General features: G+C 40.6%; 1 protein-coding gene across 2 annotated transcripts in view; it reads left to right on the plus strand.

Annotated features, from left to right (window-relative positions):
• The window catches only part of patj (PATJ crumbs cell polarity complex component), a 384,258-nt gene that overhangs the window by 63,182 nt on the left and 296,441 nt on the right, over positions 1-24,635 (plus strand). The gene's annotated exons all lie outside the window — the stretch shown is intronic.

Here is a 24,635-nt window from a genome sequence, read left to right on the forward strand (position 1 = left end):
TTTAAGAAGGAATTTCTCAGAAATGCTATTGCAATATCAGGGCAAGTGAGGATTTTCAATGTTGTGTATGGATGAGACCACCCCCTACATCTGACTATTTTATATGCTGTTACTGAGTATGGCACACCATAATCCAGTTGGTTTTCTTGCTTGTTTCTGTCAGTTAATATATTAAGATTCCATAAAATCCAAAGTACAAAGAACAGAAGTAGGCCTTTCAAGTTTGCTCTGCCATTCAGTAGTATCATGGCTGATCCGACATTCCTCATGTTCACTTTGTGTTTCCCCCACAACTGGGGACTCCCCTTCTGATTAAGAACCTATCTATCTCAACCTCCACTTGTTGAAGGTATGAAACAAATAAACCCAATATGTATAAAAGTTGGGGTTGTGAATCTAATAACATCTCTTACCTTTTCCAAGTGTGAGGGACCAGATAGTTTTACCTTTTGGCAAATATATTTTGAATAAAAGACATAGATCCACCTGATCACCTATCAATTTGAAGAAGTATCACCACAGAAAACTGTGTCGTTCTTGCTCAAGTCAAAACTTAACCCACCCATATGACCTTCAGAATTGTATTTTCCTTTTAGATGATAAATTGGAATGAATGCCAGACACTGCTAATATAGCTGACAACCAGGATTGTTTTGCAATTTGAAAAAAATCAGATGCTGCATGTTTAAGTTGTTGCTTTTGGAGTAGTGAGATTATTATATTATTGAGACAGAGTAAGGGTAGGAATTTTTGAGTGAAGGAAAACCTGCCTGATGATAGCTCTTGGATTGTTTGAACTGCAGTTGCACAGTGATGGAAACAGTGTGGCCAGATCAGCTAGAGTATGCAAGCAGAAAACGGCTTTCACGCTTTGATGTTTGAATGGAAAATCAAAATAAAAACAAGATATTCCAAAGAAAGAATTCTAAAACAAAAATGACTTGGATCCATGTGTTCAACTGTCAAATTGACAGACCTTCGCTTGACAGGCAACAGTGTGTTATTATCAATAAATTCAAAAGAACTGAAAGATAACTTAATCCATCCCCCATGTGATCTGGACATTTGACCTTCAGAACTTTGGTTTCTCTGCCTGTACTTTTTCCATCTGGAATACTTCTGTCGAACTAATTGTCTTTCATCTGTCTAATTTGTAATTGAGAGCGTGTGTGTGTGTGTGTGTGTGTGTGTGTGTGTGTGTGTGTGTGTGTGTGTGTGTGTGTTTTAAAGGCGTATAATTTAATTTATCCAGTGGTAAATTAGCAGTCCTATTTTTCTGTCATTTCTAAAGGATAAATGTATTTACAGTAAATAGCATTCCTTTCCTGTTAATGAGGAATGGACAAGGAATGGTACATCAGATAGTGGTACTGCCCAAATATCATAAGGACATATTCCAGAATGGAACATGAAGTTCATATGGCAGAACTTGTAAAAAGCAGAAAACTGGATAAACAGACATTTTATCTGATATTCATAGGAATGTCAAAACATGTGGTACATGTCAGGTTGTTGGTAAACATCAACATGTAATCAAACTGGCACCTTGAGTTCCTTTACCCATTTTTGAAGAACTGGTCCATGGTAGAAACAGCAACTTTTTTTGTAAAACTTATTATGGACTAACAATTGAAATACAGTCAGACCAAAATTCTAATTCTTATGACTCAAGTTTTTCAGGACTAAATAAGCACTTTGATTATAAAACAGTTAAAATCCACTGCTATCATTTGCAAACACAGGGAGCTTTGTAGAGTTACTGTCAGAATTTCAAAATTGTGATTAAAGCATTTTGTCACAAATACACACGATTGGGTCAAAGGATTAGATTTCTTTCTCTTTGCTACCAGGATTGCTTTCCCCAATTGAATCTGTTGGATTTTGTCTGTTCAAATTGATCAATGGTCATGTGACATTGTTTGAGCAAAGGTTTTCAAGGCAAAAAGATCAGACTTACTATTTAATTACATGCCCATGTTTCCAGAGAGACTCAAAGGAGCATGCAAAGTCGCATTTAAAAACTTAAAGATGAAAGAAAGGCAGATACATGTGCTATGACTAGAATGATTCATATAGTATGTCAAGCATTGGAGTTATTACCTTCGTAAGATGAGCTTTTGAAAGTAAGATTGTGTTGTCTGTACAAGGTAGTTTGAAAGGTTAGTAAAGTTAATTATTTGGTTGATGCTCCAAATGACAGGAATAAAAATTGAGCATATTACGTGAGCATATTAACATGGTCTCAACGTAGGGAGAAGCATAGGAAACTGCAAGGTGGTAAGAGTGGTGAAGGAGCGTGAGGTAGAAAGAGAGTATAATTCACAAATGAACATCCTACAATCTGACTAGCTAATACTAAAACACCCAGAGAGCTACATAATATACAAGAAAGTTTTAAGAGTTCTTATGAAATTCAAGGTTATCTATCGAGTGACATCCAGATGTACTATGTTTACTCGGCATAATAATGTAGGGGAATCAGGACCATTAAAACAAACGTCCTTATCAGTTAAGCCCAGAAAAACAAGCTCAGAAGCGAATGGAGAATCATTATATGCTGAAAAACCACCAGGTTGAACCTAGCCAAAGTAGTTGGTGTTATCGAGTGGTGTTAGTTCCTAAATTAGTTCCGACCTTGACTTTGCATTAGTTACACAAACATAAGTGCAAAAAGAACACATCCTCATTGTGTTGTATTGATTCACTTTACAGTACCTCATTCCTTCTGAAATGGATTTATTGGAGATGTACTAATAAGTGCCATTAACATCATAATCTAAAGAGATATAAACTTTGGTCACACCAAATGGGTTATATCAACGTGGATTAATGCCACTCGGGTTTATAACTCCCTCATTTACTTTTCAAACAACTTGCATGTCATGTTGTTTTGCAAGTACCTACTCTATTGTTTATTCAGATAATGTTGTCATACCCAATAACACATGGGAAGAACATAGAAGACAAGTAGAGGACCTGTTTAAGAAATTATGATTAGCTGGCTTAGTAATAAATATCAGCAAGAGTGAATTCACAACATTGAGATGAACCTACCTTGACCACTGCTAGGACAAGGGCAAAGATGGCCAAGAACAGTAGAAATGGAGCAGTGACAGAATTTTATGTTCCTCAAACTGAATGGTAAATCATGAGATTTCTTATAGTGCATGGATTTAGTCAGAGTTCTTGCCTAACTTCAGCACAATAACTGTACCTCTAGTAGATTTCTACTGAAAGCAAGCATTGCTGGTATGATCAGCAAAATGCCAAGCAGCTTTTGAAAAGCTGAAGGCAATCATAATAAATGGACCTGCATTGACAACTCCCTGACTTTAGAAATCTTTTAAAATGGCATTTGATATTAGTGGCTTGAGAGGAGTGCAATCTTATTGTAGGTTGATGAATCGGAAAGACAGATGCCAATTGGTATTTCTCTAAGACGTTAGCCCAATGTCAGAAGAAGCACTCTACAGTGGAAGTGAGACTTGGGGATTATTATTTGCTTCTCAACATTTTGAAGTCAATGTTCTTTATAGTTGCAAAAAAAGTAATATACACTTTGTAATCACAGAACTTCGTAGAGAAATTTAAGACTCACTGCGAGATTGTTTCATTGAAATTTAATCATTCAAATATTTAATTCAAAAATTGTTCACATTGCTAGGAAAGATAGCAGATCAAGAAGGAATAATGCAATTGTGTTGCAATCACTTAAGAATTTGGGAAGAAAGTTACAATAAATGATTTAAATCTTGCATTAGTTATGAGCAAGAGTGAACAAATACATGTGCATTTCTTTTGTTGTTTTGCATTTCTGTTATTTCCACCTGGTTATGAAACACATTTAAAAATGGTGGTTCATCCATTTAAAGGTGAAAGCATGTAAGGAGGGACAGATTTTCCTTTTTGAATCCTAAAGTAGATCAGAAGTCTTAATTGGTGAAAACCCAGGGATCTTGGAATTTGGAAAAGTCAAGTGGTGCATATTTTTAGCTAGACATAAAACTGCTGCTTTTGAAGCAGTGAAGCTGTTATATGATTGAGTTATTGTGGCACCAGGAAATTTTGAATTGAGGAAAAACGACCAAACATCAACCCCTGGATTGGTTGAGATGCAGTTTCTTCCAGATGAGTGGAAGCAATGCAATCAGAACATTCCAAAGGTAGCAGAAAGCATCTTGCTCCCTTCTCTTCGTGTGAGTGGGACTGCCATAGTGTTAAAGGTTTAGATGGAGAAGAATTTCTTACGTGTGTACAAGACAATTTTCTGATTCAGTATGTGGATGTACCTACGAGAGAAGGTGCAAAATTTGACCTACTCTTGGGAAATAAGTCAGGGCAAGTGACTGAGGTGTCAGTGGGGAAGCACTTTGGGGCCAATGATCATAATTCTATTTATTTTTAAATCGTGATGGAAAAGGATAGACAAGATCTAAAAGTAGAAGTTCTAAATTGGAGAAAGGCCAATTTTGACGGTATTAGGCAAGAACTTTCGAAAGCTGATTGGAGGCAGATGTTCGCAGGTAAAGGGACGGCTGGAAAATGGGAAGCCTTCAGAAAGGAGGTAACAAGAACCCAGAGAACGTGTATTCCTGTCAGGGTGAAAGGGAAGGCTGGTAGGTATAGGGAATGCTGGATGACTAAAGAAGTTGAGGGTTTCGTTAAGAAAAAGAAGGAAGCATACTTTAGGTATAGACAGGATAGATCGAGTGAATCCTTAGAAGAGTATTAAGAAAGTACGAGTATACTTAAGAGAGAAATCAGGAGGGCAAAACGGGGACATGAGATTGCTTTGGCAAATAGAATTAAGGAGAAACCAAAGGGTTTTTACAAATATATTAAGGACAAAAGGGTAACTAGGGAGAGGATAGGGCCCCTCAAAGATCAGCAAGGCGGCCTTTGTGTGGAGCCACAGAAAATGGGGGAGATACTAAATGCATATTTTTCATCAGTGGAAAAGAATATGGAAGATGTAGATTGTAGGGAAATAGATGGTGTCATCTTGCAAAATGTCCAGATTACAGAGGAGGAAGTGCTGGATGTCTTGAAATGGTTAAAGGTGGATAAATCCCCAGGACCTGATCAGGTGTACCCAAGAACTCTGTGGGAGGCTAGAAAAGTGATTTTTGGGCTTCTTGCTGAGATATTTGTATTATCGATAGTCACAGGTGAGGTGCCGGAAGACTGGAGGTTGGCAAACGTGGTGCCACTGTTTAAGAAGGGCGATAAAGACAAGCCAGGGAACTATAGACCAGTGAGCCTGACCTCGGTGGTGGGCAAGTGGTTGGAGGGAATCCTGAGGGACAGGATGTACATGTATTTGAAAAGACAAGGACTGATTCAGGATAGTCAACATGGCTTCATGTGTGGGAAATCATGTCTCACAAACTTGATTGAGTTTTTTGAAGAAGTAACAAAGAAGATTGATGAGGGCAGAGCAGTAGATGTGATCTATATAGGCTTCAGTAAGGCATTCGACAAGGTTCCCCATGGGAGACTGATTAGCAAGGTTAGATCTCACGGAATACAGGGAGAACTAGCCATTTGGATACAGAACTTGCTCAAAGGTAGAAGACAGTCGGTGCTGGTGGAGGGTTGTTTTTCAGACTGGAGGCCTGTGACCAGTGGAGTGCCACAAGGCCCGGTGCTGGACCCTCTACTTTTTGTCATTTACATAAATGATTTGGATGCGAGCATAAGAGGTACAGTTAGTAAGTTTGCAGATGACCAAAATTGGAGGTGTAGTGGACAACGAAGAGAGTTACCTCAGATTCCAACAGGATCTTGACCAGATGGACCAATGGGCTGAGAAATGGCAGATGGAGTTTAATCCAGATAAATGCGAGGTGCTGCATTTTGGGAAAGCAAATCTTAGCAGACTTATACACTTAATGGTAAGTTCCTAGGGAGTGTTGCTGAACAAAGAGACCTTGGAGTGCAGGTTCATAGCTCCTTGAAAGTGGAGTCGCAGGCAGATTGGATAGTGAAGAAGGCGTCTGGTATGCTTTCCTTTATTGGTCAGAGTATTGAGCACAGGAGTTGGGAGGTCATGATGCAGCTGTACAGGACATTGGTTCGGCCACTGTTGGAATATTGCATGCAATTCTGATCTCCTTCCTGTTGGAAAGATGTTGTGAAACTTGAAAGGGTTCAGAAAAGATTTACAAGGATGTTGCCAGGGTTGGAGGATCTGAGCTACAGAGAGAGGCTGAACAGGCTGGGTCTGTTTTCCCTGGAGCGTTGGAGGCTGAGGGGTGACCTTATAGAGGTTTAAAAAATTATGAGAGGCATGGATAGGATAAATAGGCAAAGTCTTTTCCCTGGGATCGGGGAGTCCAGAACTAGAGGGCGTAGGTTTAGGATGAGAGGGGAAAGATATAAAAGAGACCTAAGAAGCAACGTTTTCATGTAGAGGGTGGTACGTGTATGGAATGAGCTGCCAGAGGATGTGGTGGAGACTGGTGCAATTGCAACATTTAAGAGGCATTTGGATGGATATATGAATAGGAAGGGTTTGGAGGGATGTGGGCCGGGTGCTGGCAGGTGGGATTAGATTGGGTTGGGATATCTGGTCGGCATGGACGGGTTGGACCGAAGGGTCTGTTTCCATGCTGTACATCTCTACGACTCTGAGTGGAAATATTATTAGAAAAGCAGAAGAAACATAAAAAAAAGTTTGAATACAAGAAAGAACTAGATCAACTTACTCAGCCATCAAATTGATAAATTATCAATATTTTACAGGCAATATTGTAACATTTTTGCTAAAATCAGAAAGCTTGTGAGGAGCAACTTAACCCAACTGTGAGATCTGGACTTTTCATCTTCAGAAGTTTGTTTGTGCTTCACTCAAAATATTTGTGTCAAAATCATCTGTCTTTCTGTCATTTTTGAGAATGTGTGTTTGGGGTTTGAAGAGGTACAGTTTAGGTTTTAGATTAGTACTTTTTGTGTTTATTTGCTATTTATTAAACAATAAATGTGTTTATAATAAATTGTTGGTTTTCTCTTAATGATAATACCTGGTGCAAATTGCTTTCTTCCTGATATTGTTCAAGCATATTGATCATCATTGTGTTTTGAATTGAGTATTTACTCATTTATCTTGGCTTGTGGAATAATGGAGCATACTTATCAGCACACACTTGACAGTTGTTTCAAAATTTTTGAGCATTTCTTTCTTAATTGTCTTTTCTGCAATTGAGGGGATTCTTCAATTTTACATCAGCAAGCTTTTTTTCCTGTGAAAGAATATTACTGCCGAACCTAATTTTGTTGTTAAAATGAAAAATGAGAAACAGGCAACATTTTAAATTCTTTTGTAATCTTTGGCAATCTCCTGTACTGTAGTTAGTTTAGTGATTGAAATTCATTGAATATCATATTATTTATTTTTGGAATGCTCCTTGTGCTGTTTTGTGTCCCATGGACAAAGTCTTGCTGTTTCTTGTTGCTGAAAAATGTGTTGCTGGAAAAGCGCAGCAGGTCAGGCAGCATCCAAGGAACAGGAGAATCGACGTTTCGGGCATAAGCCCTTCTTCAGGAATGAGGAAGGTGTGCCAAGCAGGCTAAGATAAAAAGTAGGGAGGAGGGACTTGGGGGAGGGTGTTGGGAATGCTATAGGTGGAAGGAGGTTAAGCTGAGGGTGATAGGCCGGAAAGGTGGTGGGGGCGGAGAGGTCGGGAAGAAGATTGCAGGTCAACAAGGCGGTGCTGAGTCCGAGGTTTGGGACTGAGATAAGGTGGGGGGAGGGGAAATGAGGAAGCTGGAGAAATCAGCATTTTTCCCTTGTGGTTGGAGGGTTCCTAGGTGGAAGTTGAGGTGCTCTTCCTCCAGGCGTCATGTTACCATGGTCTGGCAATGGAGGAGTGTGTTGCCATGGTCTGGCGATGTTTCTTGTTGGGCGTGATTTTCATCCGGAACAAAAATATGGCTCAAAATTAGACCACTGTGAAAACTAGTGCTATACTGCATTTTTTGTACCAATTATACCAATTCTATTTTTGCAAGTAGAACTTGGTGAGTCATGATTTCATTGGAAGATTAATTAAGCTACCATTTTGCTTCCCTGCAAGATTTAACAGAAAATCCTAACAAATATTCATCAGTGCTGAATAAAATCTTTCTTCAAAGTTGGATTACCTTAAATCTCCGTGATCTTTGTCAACATTTTCTATGTGCAAATTGTCCATTACGTTAGTCCCAGATTCCATCAGTGACTGGAGCTAAAAATACTTCAGCCATTTTGAGGTAGCATGAGCTCGTGATAGACATTGTATAAGTGTTGTATGATTTTGTTTTACTTTGTTCTTTATTCTGAATCAGAATTGTCTACAGCTTTTCCAAATCTTTGTAAAATATTTGGTCAAAATGGCTCTGTTATTGGTTGGAAAAAGAAGGCTAATATGAGGTAAAAACAGAAATTGCTGGAGAAACTCAGTAAGTCTGGCAGAATCTGTGGACAGAAACTGAATCCACATTTTGGGCCCAGTGACCCTTATTCATAACTGAGTGTAACTAGGAAAACGTGGTATACATGCTGAAGAGAGGTGGTAGGAGTGAAAGTAAATGACAGGTGGAGATGCAGTGTGAACAGCAGTTGGGCAGACATGGATAGTGGTGAGCCAGAGAGCAAAGAAAAGCTGTAAAAATGTGTTGACTGTGATAAAAGCAGCTATGTGATGTCAAGTCCTGGGGTGTGGGAGTGAGTTCAGGACATGGAAGAAGGTGCTCAGGCCTGAAAGTTATGAATGCGGCATTGAGTCACCAAGTGGAAAATGAGTGCATCACTGGACCACTGCAGTAGCCCCAAGGCAGAAATCTTAGAACATAGAACATTGAACTGTTCAGCACAGGAATGGGCCCTTCGGCCCACGCTGTTGTGCTGAACATGATGCCAAATGAAACAAATCTGTTCTACCTGTCCTTGTTCCATATCCCTCCATTCCTTGCATATTCTTGTGCTTATCTAAAAGTATTATAAACGCCTCTCACGTATCTGCCTCCATCACCACCCCGGCAGCACGTTCCACACTCCTACCACTCTGTATAAAGAGCTTGCCCCTCACATCTTCTCGAACTTTGCCCCTTTCAACTTAAATGCATTCCCCCTAGATGTAGACATTTCAACTCTGGGGAAAAAGATTCTGACCATCAACCATCTCTGTGCATCTCAATTTTATAGACTTTTATCAAGTCTCCCCTCAGCCTCTGCCTCTCCAAAGAAGAAAACCTTAGTTTTTCGAACAACTCCATCTAATCCAGGCAGCATCCTGGTAAACCTCTCCTGCACCCTCTCCAAAGCCTTCACATCCTTTCTGTAAAGTGGTGACTGAAATTGAGCACAATACTCTAAATGTAGCCTCACCAAAGTCTTATGAAGCTGCATCATGACATCCTCTCGCTTGTACTCAATTTCCTGAACAATGTTAAAAATCACACAACCCAGGTTATAGTCCAACAAGTTTATTTGTGAAGGAGCAGCGCTCCAAAAGCTAGCGCTTCCAAATAAACCTGTTGGACTATAACCTGGTGTTGTGCGTTTTTTAACTTTGTCCACCCCAGTCCAACACTGGCACTTCCAAATCATCCCTGAACAATGATGGCAAACATGCTATCCGACTTCTTTCCCACCTTATCTACTTACGTGATCACTTTCAGGGAGCTATTGACTTGAACTCCAAGATCCCTCTGTACATCAATGTTGTTCAGATTCCTGCCATTAACTGTATACTTTTCCTTAGCATTTGATCTCCCAAAATGTAGAACTTCACAGTTATCCAGATTAAACGCCAGCTGGCATTTCTCTGCCCATATTTGCAACTGATCTATATCCTGCTGTATCCTTTGACAATTTTCTACTCTATCCGCAATTCCACTGATTTATGGTCTGCAAGCTTACCAACTCACCCATTTACATTTTCAAGTCATGTATGTAAATTACAAACAGCAGAGGTCCCAGTATGGATCACTGTGGAACACTGCTGGTCATGGATCTCCAGCCTGAAATATAGCCTTCCACCACTACCTTCTGCTTTCTATGGGCAAGGCAATTCTGAATCCGTGCGACCTAGTCAGCATGGATCCTATGCATCTTAGTTTTCTGGATGAGCCTAACCTTGAGGGAACTTGTTAAAAGTCTTACTAAATATCTAGTGCTCCACCCTCATTGATCACCTTCGTCACCACCTCAAAAAATTCAATCCAGTTAGTAAGCCATGACCTGCTCAGAAAAAGCCATGCTGACTGTCCCAAATTAGGCCATGCTCTTCCAAACGTGCTGAAAATCCTATCCTTAAGAATTATCCCCCATAGATTCCCATCCACCAATGTAATACTCACCAGTCCATAGTTTCCTGCATTGTCCCTATTTCACTTCTTGAAGAGAGGAACAACATTAGCCACTCACCAGTTCTCCGGGACCTCTCCAATAGCTAATGAGGATACAAAGATCTTGGTCAAGGCCCTAGCAATCCCCTGTCGTGCCTCTCTCAATAACCTGGAGTGGCACAGTGTAGACTTGTTGGGCCAAATGGCCTGTTTCCACACTGTGGGGATTCTGTGATTCTAGACCTTTTGGCCCTGGGAATTTAATTATCTTAGTGCTCTTCAGGATACCCAACAGCAATTCTTTTTTGATCTCAAAATGCCCTAACTTGTTAGCATGCCCCACACAGATCCTACTATCCTCCATATTCTCCTCCTAGCTGAATATTGATGCAGTGTACTCCTACATCCAGACCACATGGTGGTGTGTTGAGTTGGCAGGTGACAGGAAGCTCAGGGTTATTTTTATGGACTGAATGTAGGTATTCTGCAAAGCAGTCTCCCCTGTGGAGAACAGATCATGTTATGAGCTGCCAGTTACAGTAGACGAGACTGAATGAAGTGCAAGTAATTTGTTGCTTCACCTGGAAGGTGTGCTTGGGGTCTTGGATGGTGAGGAAGTAAAAGTAAATTTGCTTTCTGCAAATTCAGGGTAAGGTGCATTGGGGGTGTGGGAGGATGTTGGAAGTGGAGGAGCGGTGGATTTTGGAATGCCTTGCTTACGAGCTGCAAAATTATAAATTTAATTTGTCATCAGTTTCCCTCCAGTGTTGAAGATGACTGTTTCTTGCATGCCACAGAGTCATCTGTTATACATTCTAAAATGTCTGTGGTACCTGATTGCAGAGTTACATGGCTTTCAATCCTTGTCGACCTTTCCACCACTTGATGCTGCCTGGCTTGTTGTGTTCTTCCAGCCTCCTGTCTGTCTACTTTCTATCCTACAGGCAAGGGTAAATTTTCTGAGTTTGGTTGGGACTGTCAAGTCTTTTTAGCTTACCTTTTTTTTGCTGCCTGTGCTCTGTTCTCAGAAGGAAAATCACCAGATTGAAATTTCTCCCCAGGTAGTTTTCTTTCTGTGCATCTTTCTCCCAGTCTGTGGTGAACATGCCAGATCTCCTAATGTTTACCATCAAGGATACTCTCAGCCAACCTCACAGGCAGTATCCAGGTCCAAGTTGTGAAGATATAACTGCCTTTGGAATTTTAATATCTATCCACATGCCATCTGAGCTGTGTTCTTATGATGAGTTCTTCAGTTCACTACATTTCTACACTACAGTCTTTCACACTTCATCTGAATGACTATAATCTGACTGCAGCTCTTGTGAGACCTTCTAACTACTTGATAGAGTAAGTAGTCTGTGTTTCACAGGGTTACAGGATGGATGCCATCAAGCCAACAGATTTAGCTTGTGAACTTGATAGCCTGTTTGCTCCTTGTCTCTTGTGGAAATGGGCAAATGTTGAGGTCACGGTAACAATTCCACTGGGGGATGGGAGAGTAGAGGAATTGGTTACCTCAGTTGGCGGTGGCCAGTTTGTTGCAGAAACGCAGAATCAACGAGCCATCCAGCACGAAACAGACCCTTCAGCCCAACCTGTTCATGCCGACCAGTTTTCCTAAACTGAACTAGTCCCATTTGTCTACATTCAGCCAATATCCCTCACAACCTTTCCTATCCATGTATCTGTCCAAATGTCTTTTAAATGTTGTAATTGTACCCGTCTCTACCATTTCCTCTGGCAGTGTGTTCCATGTACACACCAACCTTTATATGAAAAAGTTGCCCCTCAGCTTCCTTTTAAATTTTTCCCTTCCCACCTTAAACTTATGCCCACCAGTTTTGGACTACTGTACCCTTGCAGAGTGATACAGTCATGGGTTCAATCTCCCTACTGGCTGAGGAAACCATGAAGGCCCTGCCCTCTGAACCATGCTCCTCACATGAGGAGTGGTGACTCTGAGGCTAAATTGGAACCAGTGATTGCTTTTCTCATATGTGGTCACCACTCTGCATGCTACTGTCTCCTAGTCTAGCTTACAAACCAACATAATTAGCAGAATGTGACCACAGCTGTACACAAGAAACCATATGGAGCCACAGGTGAGAGCTCCATGAATATTAAGAACCACATTCAGTTATGCATCCAGCTATGAAGTTGGATGTGGCTGACTTCTGCAGAAGAGATACTGATACTGGCCTCATGCTTCCACTTAAATCTACTAAAGATGGTTGAAGCAATTGATTTTATGCATTATAATTTTGACAAATGACATTGTCTTTACTCCATAAACCAATGAAGTAAGAGTCTTGGTGTATTGAATGTGAATAATGCAAAACTTATTCTGGCAAAAAGGCTAAATATTTGCATTTATGTGTACTTGTAAGAAAAGTATGCAGTATTTTGCTATATAAATAGCAAAAGAAGGGCTCATGCCCGAAACATCGATTCTCCTGCTCCTCGGATGTTGCCTGACCTGCTGCACTTTTCCAGCAACAAAGTTTCAGCTCTGATCGCCAGCATCTGCAGTCCTCACTTTCTCCTATATAAATATAATCCCTTGTTTTCCTGATCTTAATCCATTTTTCCTGAAAATTTTTAATTGATAATTATAATAGATTAGTTATAAATAAAAATATTCTGAGTAGATGTCCTGAATGAGTTTTGACTGGCATGCACACTTCCCTTCTCTGTGTAGCCATTCTATGAGTACCAAAGATTAGACAACATTTAAAGCTAAGAACAATTCTATGTGTACTTACATTTACTCATAAAACAAAATCCAATTGCTTAGTTATTAAATGTCATTGTTTGTTCTTTTATAAGAAATTTTATATTATAAACAAAATAAAATTATAATTTTATAACCAATCAGCATTGATCAGATGGCCTTCAATCATAACCAAAAATTAAAAAGGTCTCAGCTTTTAAGGAGCATAAAACCATTTAATATGCTCTTGTGCATGAACACAGCATAACAAGATTCAGAAACAGAAGTTCAATTCAAGATATGCAATTCACAAAACTCTAGAAATTCCTGAGTTCACAATATAATGTCTGCCAAGTTGACTGATGCACAGAACAGAAAGAGGCAATTTGCCTATTGTGCCTATGTCAGCTGTCTGAAAGAGTAATTCACCCAGTACCATCCCTTGCCTTCTCTGTATAACCCTGCACATTCTTCCTTTTCAGATAATAATACAATCTCCTGGTGAATCGCTTTATTGGATGTGCCTCCACCAGTTCAGATCTTTCCTCATGCCCAAAACAGCAGTTTTCCTGCTCCTTGAATGCTGCCTGACCTGCTGTGCTTTTCCAGCACCACTCTAATGTTGACTAAGTTCATATCTTTGTCATTTGCTGTATAAAAAATGTTTTCTTCATGCTACTGTTGTCTCTTTTGCCAATGAAATGAAAACATTTCCTTAAATCTATGTCCTCATGTTCTTGCTTCTTCCATCGATGCTAACAGCTTCAGGACCAAACTATTTTGTCCATTTGTCTGATGATGTTGAAATCCCGTCTGAGATTTCTCTTCTCCAAGAAATACTACCCAAACACTTCCACTTTATTCATGTAACTGAAGTTCCTCATCTCCAGAATCATTCTCTTGAATCTTCTCTAAAAAAAATTTACACTTTTCCAAAACTGTAGCGCCTCAAACTGGGTGCAACACTCCAGGTACAGCCAAATTCATGTCTTATTTGACAGTAACATAATCTTGTTGCTTTTGTAGTTTGCTTCCATTAACAAACGTGGATACTTGACTAACCAATCTCTCAATCTGTCCTGCCACCTTGAATGACGTACATACACATTTTGTCCCAAATTGTTGTTTTAGAAGCTTTTTGGCTACTGAAGTAAATTGATTGGTCTGTAGTTGTTTGGCTTAACATTCTACTTTGTTTAAAATAAGATTATAACATTAGAATTTTTCCAGTCCTCTGGCATCATCCATGAGAGAAAGGAAGATTAACAAGTTATGGCCAGTGTCTTGGCAGTTTGCACTCTTGCTTCCCTCCATATCTTTGGATGTATCTTGCTTGGTCTTTGTATCTTATTCATCCAAACTTGAGCAGCAAACTTTTGCCTGTCAACCCTGCAAAGTTTCCTTAGTAATATCTCCGGGCTAGTGACAAAATTGGCTGAATTTTCTCTCAGACGATTCATTCCAAAGCTTGTCACGATCACTTCCAGACAGCAGTTTTTATCCCATCAACCACCACATCTAGGACAGGGGCAGCAGATACATTGGACACTACCCTCCAAGTCCCTCTCCAAGCCATTCACCAATCTGATTTAGAAGTATATTGTTGTTCCTTTAGTGGAACTGATCAGGGAAAACAATGGAACTGTCTCCCACCACGATAGGGTTAGCTATTCCGAATGGACTGCGGTACTTCAAGAAGGCAAGGCAGCTCACCATCATTTTGTCAAGGGAAGTTAGGGATGGACAATAAATGGTGGCCTAAAAATTCCCACATCCTATAAAATGAGTAAAATAAGCCTAAAAGCATTTGATCTGCATATCTTCAAAACCCTGAAGCTTTGGAATGATCTCACTGGGTGCAAAATGAAGTATGATTCATTGATAAAGTTTTTGATGCTATTTCCTTCCAAAATTTTAGTTTCGCCTGAGTCGGGATATGTTCACTGCATGATGTTGTTAACATTCCATGCCCTCCACCTCCTCCAAGACTTCCATTTCCCTGGCCCCCAATGCCTCACCTTCACCATGGACATCCAATCCCTCTACACCTCCATCTGCCATGACCAGGGCCTCCAAGACCTCCATTTCTTCCTCTCCTGACGTCTCCAACAGTACCCTTCCACTGACACACTAATTCGTTTAGCTTAACTGGTCCTCACCCTTAACAATTTCTCCTTCAAATCCTCCCACTTCCTCCAGACCAAAGAGGTAGTCATGGGCACCTGTATGGGCCCCAGCTATGCCTGTCTCTTTGTCGGCCATGTAGAACAGGTCATCTCCACCTACCTCGATACTGTCCTATCCCCACTAGTCCAGGAACTCACCCCATACGTTCGAGACACCACCCACGCCCTCCACCTCCTCCAAGACTTCCATTTCCCTGGCCCCCAATGCCTCATCTTCACCATGGATATCCAATCACTCTACACCTCCATCTGTCATGACCAGGCCCTCCAAAACCCCCATTTCTTCCTCTCCCGACATCCCCAACAGTACCCTTCCACTGACAAACTCATTCGTTTGGCTGAACTAGTCCTCACCCGTAACAATTTCTCCTTCGAATCCTCCCACTTCCTCCAGACCAAAGAGGTAGCCATGGGCACCCGTATGGGCCCCAGCTATGCCTGTCTCTTTGTTGGCTACGTAGAACAGTCCATCTTCCATAATTATGCTGGCACTACTCCCCACCTCTTCCTCCGCTACATTGATGACTGCATTGGCGCCACCTCGTGCTCCCGCAAGGAGGTTGAGCAGTTCATCAACTTCACCAACGCATTCCATCCTGACCTTAAATTCATCTGGACCATCTCTGACACCTCCCTCCCCTTCCTGGACCACTCCATCTCCATTAATGACAACCGACTTGACGCTGACGTTTTTTACAAACCCACCAACTCCCACAGCTACCTGGATTACACGTCTTCCCACCCTACCTCCTGCAAAAATGCCATCCCGTATTCCCAATTCCTCCACCTCTACCATATCTGCTCCCGGGAGGATCAATTCCACCACAGAACACACCAGATGGCCTCCTCCTTTAGAGACCGCAATTTCCCTTCCCACGTGATTGAAGATGCCCTCCAACGCATCTCATCCACATCTCGCACCTCCGCCCTCAAACTCCACCCCTTCAGCCATAACAAAACAGAACCCCCTGTTCCTCACTTTCCACTCTACCAACCTTTACATAAACCGTATCATCCGCTGACATTTCCGCCGCTTCCAAATGGACCTCACCACCAGAGGTATATTTTGCTCCCTACCCCTTTCCGCTTTCCGCAAAGACCATTCCCTCCGTGACTACCTGCTCAGGTCCACGGCCCCCTACAACCCACGCTCCCTTCCTGGCACCCTCCCCTGCCACTACAGGAATTGCAAAACCTGCGTCCACACCTCCTCCCTCACCTCCATCCAAGGCCTCAAAGGAGCCTTTCCACATCCATCAAAGTTTCACCTGCACATCTACCAATGTCATTTATTGTATCCATTGCTCCCGATGCAGTCTCCTCCACATTGGTGAGACTGGACGCCTCCTCACAGAGCGCTTTAGGAACATCTCCGGGATACCCGCACCAATCAACCCTACCGCCCCGTGGCCCAACATTTAAACTCCCCCTCCCACTCTGCCAAGGACATGTAGGTCCTGGGCCTCCTCCACTGCCGCTCCCTCACCACCCAACACCTGGAGGAAGCATGCCTCATCTTCCGCCTCGGAACACTTCAACCCCAGAGCATCAATGTGCACTTCACTGTTTCCTCATTTCCTCTCCCCCCACCTTACCCCAGTTCCAACCTTCCAGCTCAGCACTGTCCTCTTGACCTGTTCTACATGCCAATCTCTCTTCCCACCTATCCTCTCCAACCTCCCCTCTGACCTATCACCTCCATCCCCACCCCTATTCACCTATTGTACTCTTTGCTACCTTCTCCCCAGCCCCACCCTCTCCTCATATCTCTCCACCCTGGAGGCTCCCTGCCTCCATTTTGCCCGAAATGTCGATTTTCGTGTTCCTTGAATGCTGCCTGACCTGCTGTGCTTTTCCAGCACCACTCTAATCTAAACTCTGGTTTCCAGCATCTGCAGTCCTCACCTTTTCCATGGTTAGTCAGCAGCTTGTAGATGGTTTAGTGGCCCTTAGGATTTTAAAAGTGAAAGACTAAGATGGTTGTTATGCATTAGTCCATATTATAGACTGGCAGTATGAAATGATAAGCAGTGCCAAATCTTAAATTTGTGACCATCTGGTTGGTAAGCTTGTGGTGTGACCGCAAAACTACTGGGTTGATCCTTCTCAATCCATTTTTAATTTAAAGCATCTGCAGTTCTTGGTGGATTATATTGTTAATAATACATAATAAAAGTTAATTTCCCCTCTTCTGTTAAAAAAAACATATTCATTTTATGTAAAATCAAACAAGTTGTCACTCTGACAAAATATTTCACATTAATTAGCTGTTTAAAACATCAGGTTAATTTAATTTATATAAAATGTTGCTAAATATAAGTTTTACCGCACACCAGCTAATTGGGTAGTTCAGATGCCTGTTGCTATATTTATCAATTAAGGACAACAGAAGAAGGTAAGAAATTGAAAGTTATATTTTTTTAAACTGAAGGGTTGGGAAGTATTGGTAAAGGGTTACAGGTACAAGAAACCTTAAATGATTTTCCAGGAAGCCCTTTGCTGTAAATCAGCCGCAAATCCAGAAACATCCCATGAAACAAAGATGACCCGAGCTACTTCCCTGCATTCCCAACCTATCTCCTGAATCCCTCTTCATCCTGTCCAATTTTTCTTCCAACCCATCTGAGGAGCTCATGGATGATCACGAAACTTGAGACCATCTAATTGGCTTTTTCAACTAATTTCTTCCTTCTCTTTGTTTACCAGCCAAGTTTCTGATGCAGCAATGTTCCCATCTTCCCACAGTACCTTGGAGATTTAACAAATGATAGGATGCCTTTGGCCAGAATTTAAGTCATTGCCACTAAACGTCTGCCTCACTGCGATGACATTGTGATTTGAAAACACCAATGGCATGATGCAATCCATCTTTGACCAGCATTTTAATCCTCAGCACATGCATGCCACTTGCATTGCTATTGGGCAAATTAAATGTAGCCACACTTTGCAAACACATGCTTTATGTATTTTCCCCATCAATGTTTTAGTGTCCAGAAAATATGGGTTTCATTCTTATACCCATGAAACTGACACTGACTTCATCCACCTTGGGTGATGGCCCAGCATTTTCCATTTGCATTTCATATCTAAAAAATGGCAAGTGATAGCTCACAGTTGATGCTGTCTTTATCAGCAGAATATCTCACCCACCCCCCAAAAAAACTCCCACATCCCATTTAGCTCGCATTATCCCTCCAGCCAATTTCCAAACTTTTTTCCACGTGAAGATCTACCATGTCAAACTTTGTTTTCAACTGTCCTTCCTAACCCCCTGAGCCCTGATATTACACTTTAATGATGTTTACGCTACCCCTCCATGCTCCCTCTGTGGCAGCCACAATGGTGGTCATTCCCTTCAATGCTGTTCTGCCTCTCTACCCCCATTACTGTAATTTACCCTACCTGTACACATGCCTCTGCTTCCTGACTCCCCCCACCTCTTTTGGTAGTGAACCCTCTGCTACCCCTACAGGTCCTTCTTGTATGCAACGCAGATCTCCACCTGACTTCACTGAGCATCCCCAGGACATGACTGACCAGACCCTCTGACTGGTATATTTGCAGCTCTTTAACTGACAGTAAGTAATTTCTCTAACTGCCTTTGATGGCCGTACAGGCTACCGACCAGTCCACCATGGACTGCATTCAGACATATCCCATGATCAATTTGCGCAACTGGACTGTATGCAGACTGTGATTGTGGGTACCGGAACCCCTGGCCAACAACAACTCCCTCCACTTTCCCCACAATTAGACTGAGGACTAGACTCCACCCGTACAGGAAGCTGACACATTCTGTGCATGTTCAGTTAACATCTCTGTGTGCCAGTCAGCAAGATGTCCACCACCCTCCTAATTTCTCTCTCGATATGCATGCATATGCACATACACACGTATACACTCCTACATGCTGAAAGATTTCAATGCTGTGAACCTGCATCTCCAGGTTGTTCTGTGAAAATACATGTTTCAGTGACATGAATTTGCTGTATTGTAATTGATGAATTGGGGACACTGTTTCTAAAGCTCAAACTTTTAAAACATGTGTTGGCTGTAATGCGATTACATCGCCAACACTTTAAGCACTGTTTCTAAAGTGTGATTTTTCTATAACATGAGGTTACTTAAGAACGCAACATGGCGTTATAGAAGAACTACCTGTACATGCTAAATCAGCGATCACTAAGGGAGCAAATGAGCAACACTGAGATGCAGCCTGATCAAATCCACCAGCTGTGTGACTGTCTGTGTGCTCCAAGTTCTTACAACAGCCTTTCAAGTTGCTGGTATGACCTGCAATGCCGGTTTTGCTTTCTAGGAGTCCTGCAAGTATATTGGAGAGGTGCCATGAGCTCTGTGAGATTTTGTGAATTGTCAGATGCAGTTGTCCAAGGACATGGGGTGAGTGTGGCTTGTGCCCACAGAATGTGCCCTGAGATGCGGTTTAGTACTGGGCAACATGGAGGCTTTTTGCAATCAGTGACAAGCTGAATCGTTGGTCCCTGTTCTCATTTCCATGTCATGATTTCTTGACGTCTAATTTGCTGTATTGAGTAAAATAGAAAACTGGATGTTAATGAGTTGAGTTGTACTGTTAATAAGGTATTTAACAGGAACTAACCCCCACTAATTGGCAACTTGACACTGACTAGTGTGAAACTTCCATCACCAGCTAGCAGCTGTCTAAACATTACAGCGAATGTTCTTGATCTCAAGCTGGACGTCACTGACCTCTTAATGATTCTGCCACAAATGTCACCATAGTCCACGTTGTTCCACACCAAGGGTCATAAGCTGAAGGCAAGAGAATGGGGTTGAAAACATATCAGTTATGATCGAATAGTGGAGCAGGTTCGATGTACTGAATGGCCTAATTCTGTTCTTATAGTCTTCTGGTTCAGGCATCTGTAAGATTCTGCTCTGCACCAAATGAGTATTACCACAATGGAGGAATAGAAAAAATATGAAACAAGTAACGAAGAAACTTAATAATATAAGGAACTTCTGAATTTTTAAAAGAAGCTAGAAATAACAAACTGACAACGTACTTCTGAAAAACACTATTACTTGTTGGGAAGGAGCTAAAGAAAATACAAATGATAAGTTAAATGACAAAAACTCAACATGAGAATTTATTGAGGGACCAAATATCATTTTGGAATTGGTCAAGGAACCTACTGCTCCCAGAATCTAGTTCATTCTTTGAATTGAATTTGGACAGCAAATGTATTCTATTTTTGTTTAAGATGCATCAAGTATATTTATTGCCCAGTGTTTAGAGAGTTAACTGAAGAAACTTTGAATGCTTTGACCGTAAAAGTCCAATTTAGCCTGTTCATATTCAACGAACGATTTGTTGTTTAGAATTTAAATTTATCAACAGATTATAATAACCTTTGAGTAAAGACATTTTCTCCAAAACTGATTTATTTAGCACAGAGTAAAGTTTTTAATAGCATTCAAGATGAAAAGCTGACTATCTGGGTGTAGACAGTTTCCTCAGGGTCTCGAGTATGTGATTGATACAATCTGCACCATTTGAGAATATTTTGTTTTTGTATTTGCTTTTTGTATGGTAAGACTAACAATCAAAAACATAGTCATGATTTATTCATTTATTCCATCCTATGTTTTCATGAGAGAAATACTTCAAAAACAAATTACCATTGTAAACTTTATGATTTTTAATGTGGTACCCTGAAAGCATTGTTGTTGACATTTTTCAACTTAATGAAATATTCAGTTTTGATAGTAAGTTTACAGTAGAATGTTGAGAGTTGTTCAATAACCGGACCTTAAGGGCAATAATGGGAGGTGTATCAAGCGACTGTCTCTCTAAACGTCTCCAAATTTGCTGGACATTAGAGAGAATACCTTTTTTCTACTTTTCAGCTGGAACATCTTTTGCACAGCAATTTCCTAGTAATGCCACCAATAATAGTTATTCATAGACTTTGGTTAATGAAGGAACCAACATCCAATCAGTAAGGTTTAAAGGAATGACAAAAAAGATACAGAGGAAGGAGAGAGGAGTCAAATTAAGCTCAGAAAAATACATACTTTGAGGGAAAGAGAGATTTGATTAAGAGACATTAAAAGAGTTAGCAAACTGAGAAAAAAATGTCATACAAAAAAATTTAAAATTTCTAAAAACAGTTTGCGCCATTGGGCAACAAAACTCCATGGAAAAATAGAGTTTCATGCCAGCATCATAAATCTTGTCATTAAATGGATTCTTTTGTTGTGCCAATCCTGACACTGGTGGCTTTAATTTATCTAATGCAGTAAATACACTGAAAGTTAGGCATTAAGATGATATTTTTAAGCTAATGTTTGCTGCATAACTGATCCAGCAATTTGTGGTGATTTGTAATTCGGGCGTGACTCCTTGTTGCCACAAATTGCTGGGTTGCTTATATGCTTATAATATTATGCATGGTAAACTGGTTGTTATTTTCCTCGCAAAATCTGGTTCAACATTTTAAATAATAAATGTTTCAAGTTCTGTAACCCTTCATGTTCTGTGATGACAGAAATATAATTGCAGCATCCATTGTAATGTTTGTGGCCATATGCAGTCAGACCTGGACAGCCTGGGCTTGTAAGTAACAGGCAATGACCATCACCAATAAGTGAGAATTAAGCCATAATCTTTTGACATTCAGTGCCATTACCCTTACTGAATACCCACTATGAAAATCCTTGGGGTTATCACTGACCACCACTTGACCATTCAGTGCCTTCACCATCGATGCATAGTCGTAATAATGTGCACCATGTACAATATGCATTCCTTGATCTCATCATTGCTTCTTTGATAGTACCATTCAAACTTGAGGCCTGTACATCCTGGAAGGTTAGAAGATGCATGGCATCGCCACTATCTACAAGTTCTAGTTCTACCCTGACTTGGTACTCAACCACGACTCTTTTATTGATGGGTTACAATGCTGGATATCCCTTTCTAACAGCACTGTAGTTCCCACATTCCAGGAACTCCAACTTTTCACGAATGTAGCTCATCACACCTTCTCCAGCAATTTAGGATGGGCATTCAGTGTTGGTCTCATCAGCAGCGCCCATCTTCCCTGAACATTTCTTTTAAAAAGCTGGGAACTACACATCATTTATTTTAAAAAATCCACCTTGTTCTGCTAAACAAATATGGAAATTGCACTTCAGTTACTTTAAACCTCTGTGCTTTTAGCATAGAATTTGAAGTTTCCCTTTTACACTTACAAAGGTCATATTATACTCTTAACAAAGATCTAAAATTAGAAATGACTTTTAAACTTACACCTAATGTTAACTGCGATAATTAATATACTTAGGCTGTAAATAGCACACATTATTTCTTGTCTGACAGCAAACAGTTATGACCTCCCAATGGGTCTTTAGCATTGTTGCCCTGACAAGTCACTTGTGTTAGAAGATGTTGACTACCTCATCCCATTCCCCATTTTCAAGCTGTTCTTTGTTTAATCCTTTCTCTGGGGACGTTGTCTTCAGAATATGGTCACAGCAAGAAATCTGTATGAGTATGTGCGTAGCTTCTGCCACATTGTGGAGCACCTTGGTAATGTGTCAATTTGTGATTCATCTTAGAAGCATTTTTATAGCATAAATGAAGTAGTACTTGCATAATTTAGAATCAAGTGAAATTTATTTTTTAAAATATGTAGTTTGTTACTAGATATGAGTGTCACCGGCTAGGACAGTATTTGTTCTCTATGCCTAATTTCCCTTGAGAAAGTAGAAGCCTGCTTGAATCTTTTAAGACTCAGCCACCTTGATCAGTGGAGGAGTTACCAAGCTGCACTTGATGATGAACATTCAAGTCTCCTATCTAGTGTGTTTTCTTTGTTCTTTCCACCTCATTGCTTCTTCAAAGTGGTATTTAACATGGTGGAGTACTGATTCATCTGTGGGCCACAACTAGTAATCAACAGGAGGTTCCCTTGTCTATTTTTGACCTAATGGTGTGAGACCTCAATTACAATGGAATTTAGAGTTAACGTCAGAGACTCTAGAGCAGCTCCATCCAGACTGTGCTGCCAACTCTGCTGGCTCTGGACCTGTCGGTAGGAAATAACTAGGGATGGTGATGATGATGTCTTGTGTCGTACATGATTCCATGAGTGTGACTATACCCAGATGTTCATAAGAACTTTATAGTATCGATAGAGCCGAGTTTGCCATTATTGTTTTTGGTCCCATTGATGATGCCAGGCTGTTTATCCAGTTTACTTCCTTTTTGACTCAGTAGTGGTTTTGATACAAATAAATGGCTTGCTAGGTTAGCTCAGAGGTCATTTAAGTGTGAACTACATCATTATATGTTTGGGGTCATGTCGGCCAACCCAAGTAAGAACCCTTTAAAGGACATCAGTGAAACCGATTGGTGATTGTCATAAAAACCTACAATTTCACGGTCTTGTTTCCTGAGACTAGCTTTTACCTCCAACTAAATTTAAGTTCTACCAACTGACATGTGCCTTGAGAATTAGCCTCAGTGCACTGAATAGTTAAGCCACAGATGTTGCCATGATGCCATGCCACCACCTTTTCTGTTAGTTTCTAAAGACTGAAGATACTTTTTATAAAATCATTTATTACCATATTGAAATAGTTTGTTTTTGTTTAAAGTGTCCATTGTTTATGTCTCAGAATTCCTTTTGTTAAAGCAGCTGGCCTGGTTTGCTAATATAATACTTGGATAAATTAACTTGTCCCAGTGAAACAAAAGCCCAGTGGCGAGACAAGACATAAGGATTTCTGTTTGTCATAGGATAAATGATGTGATCAAGATCTTCCATTCCAGCTTAATAATTTGGCTGTAAAATAAAGTTTTGGAAAAAGTGACTTTCTGTTTGCATGCACTGTGTTCAACTGATCAGGTTTATCAGCTTGTTATATTCTTGAATTGTAGCTTTAAATTTAGAGTAAATAGAGGGAATCATATAATCTATAATCTACCTGACAATAAGCATGGTGGTTGATTGTAAAGCTGGACGACATAGATGATTTTTCTTGGAAGAAGGTGCATGATATTTATGCCTGGAGACAATATAAGTAGTCTCTAGGTTTACAATGTACAGACTTTAAGTCTGCCAAAGTCTCAGACAGGTGTTGAAGGTATCAGGTTGGAGATAATTGTTCTGTAAATTGTCCATTTGTTTCTATGATACAAGAGAATTGTGGTAAATGATTGCTAATTAACATTATATCTGTGTTGAAATGCGAACATGTTTCGTGTCACCATACAGAGGAGGGCAGAGAGAGCTACTTTTGAGACAGGTTGCAGCCAAAGAATATAACACAGACAGACAGCAGACAGAAAAGATTGCTTTACTTTGAGATATTTCAGTTTGTCGGATGAAGATGGTCTGAAATTGATGCGAAACATC

This window comes from Hemiscyllium ocellatum, chromosome 9 (assembly GCF_020745735.1).
Source record: "Hemiscyllium ocellatum isolate sHemOce1 chromosome 9, sHemOce1.pat.X.cur, whole genome shotgun sequence".
In the NCBI taxonomy this organism is placed as follows: Eukaryota; Metazoa; Chordata; class Chondrichthyes; order Orectolobiformes; family Hemiscylliidae; genus Hemiscyllium; species Hemiscyllium ocellatum.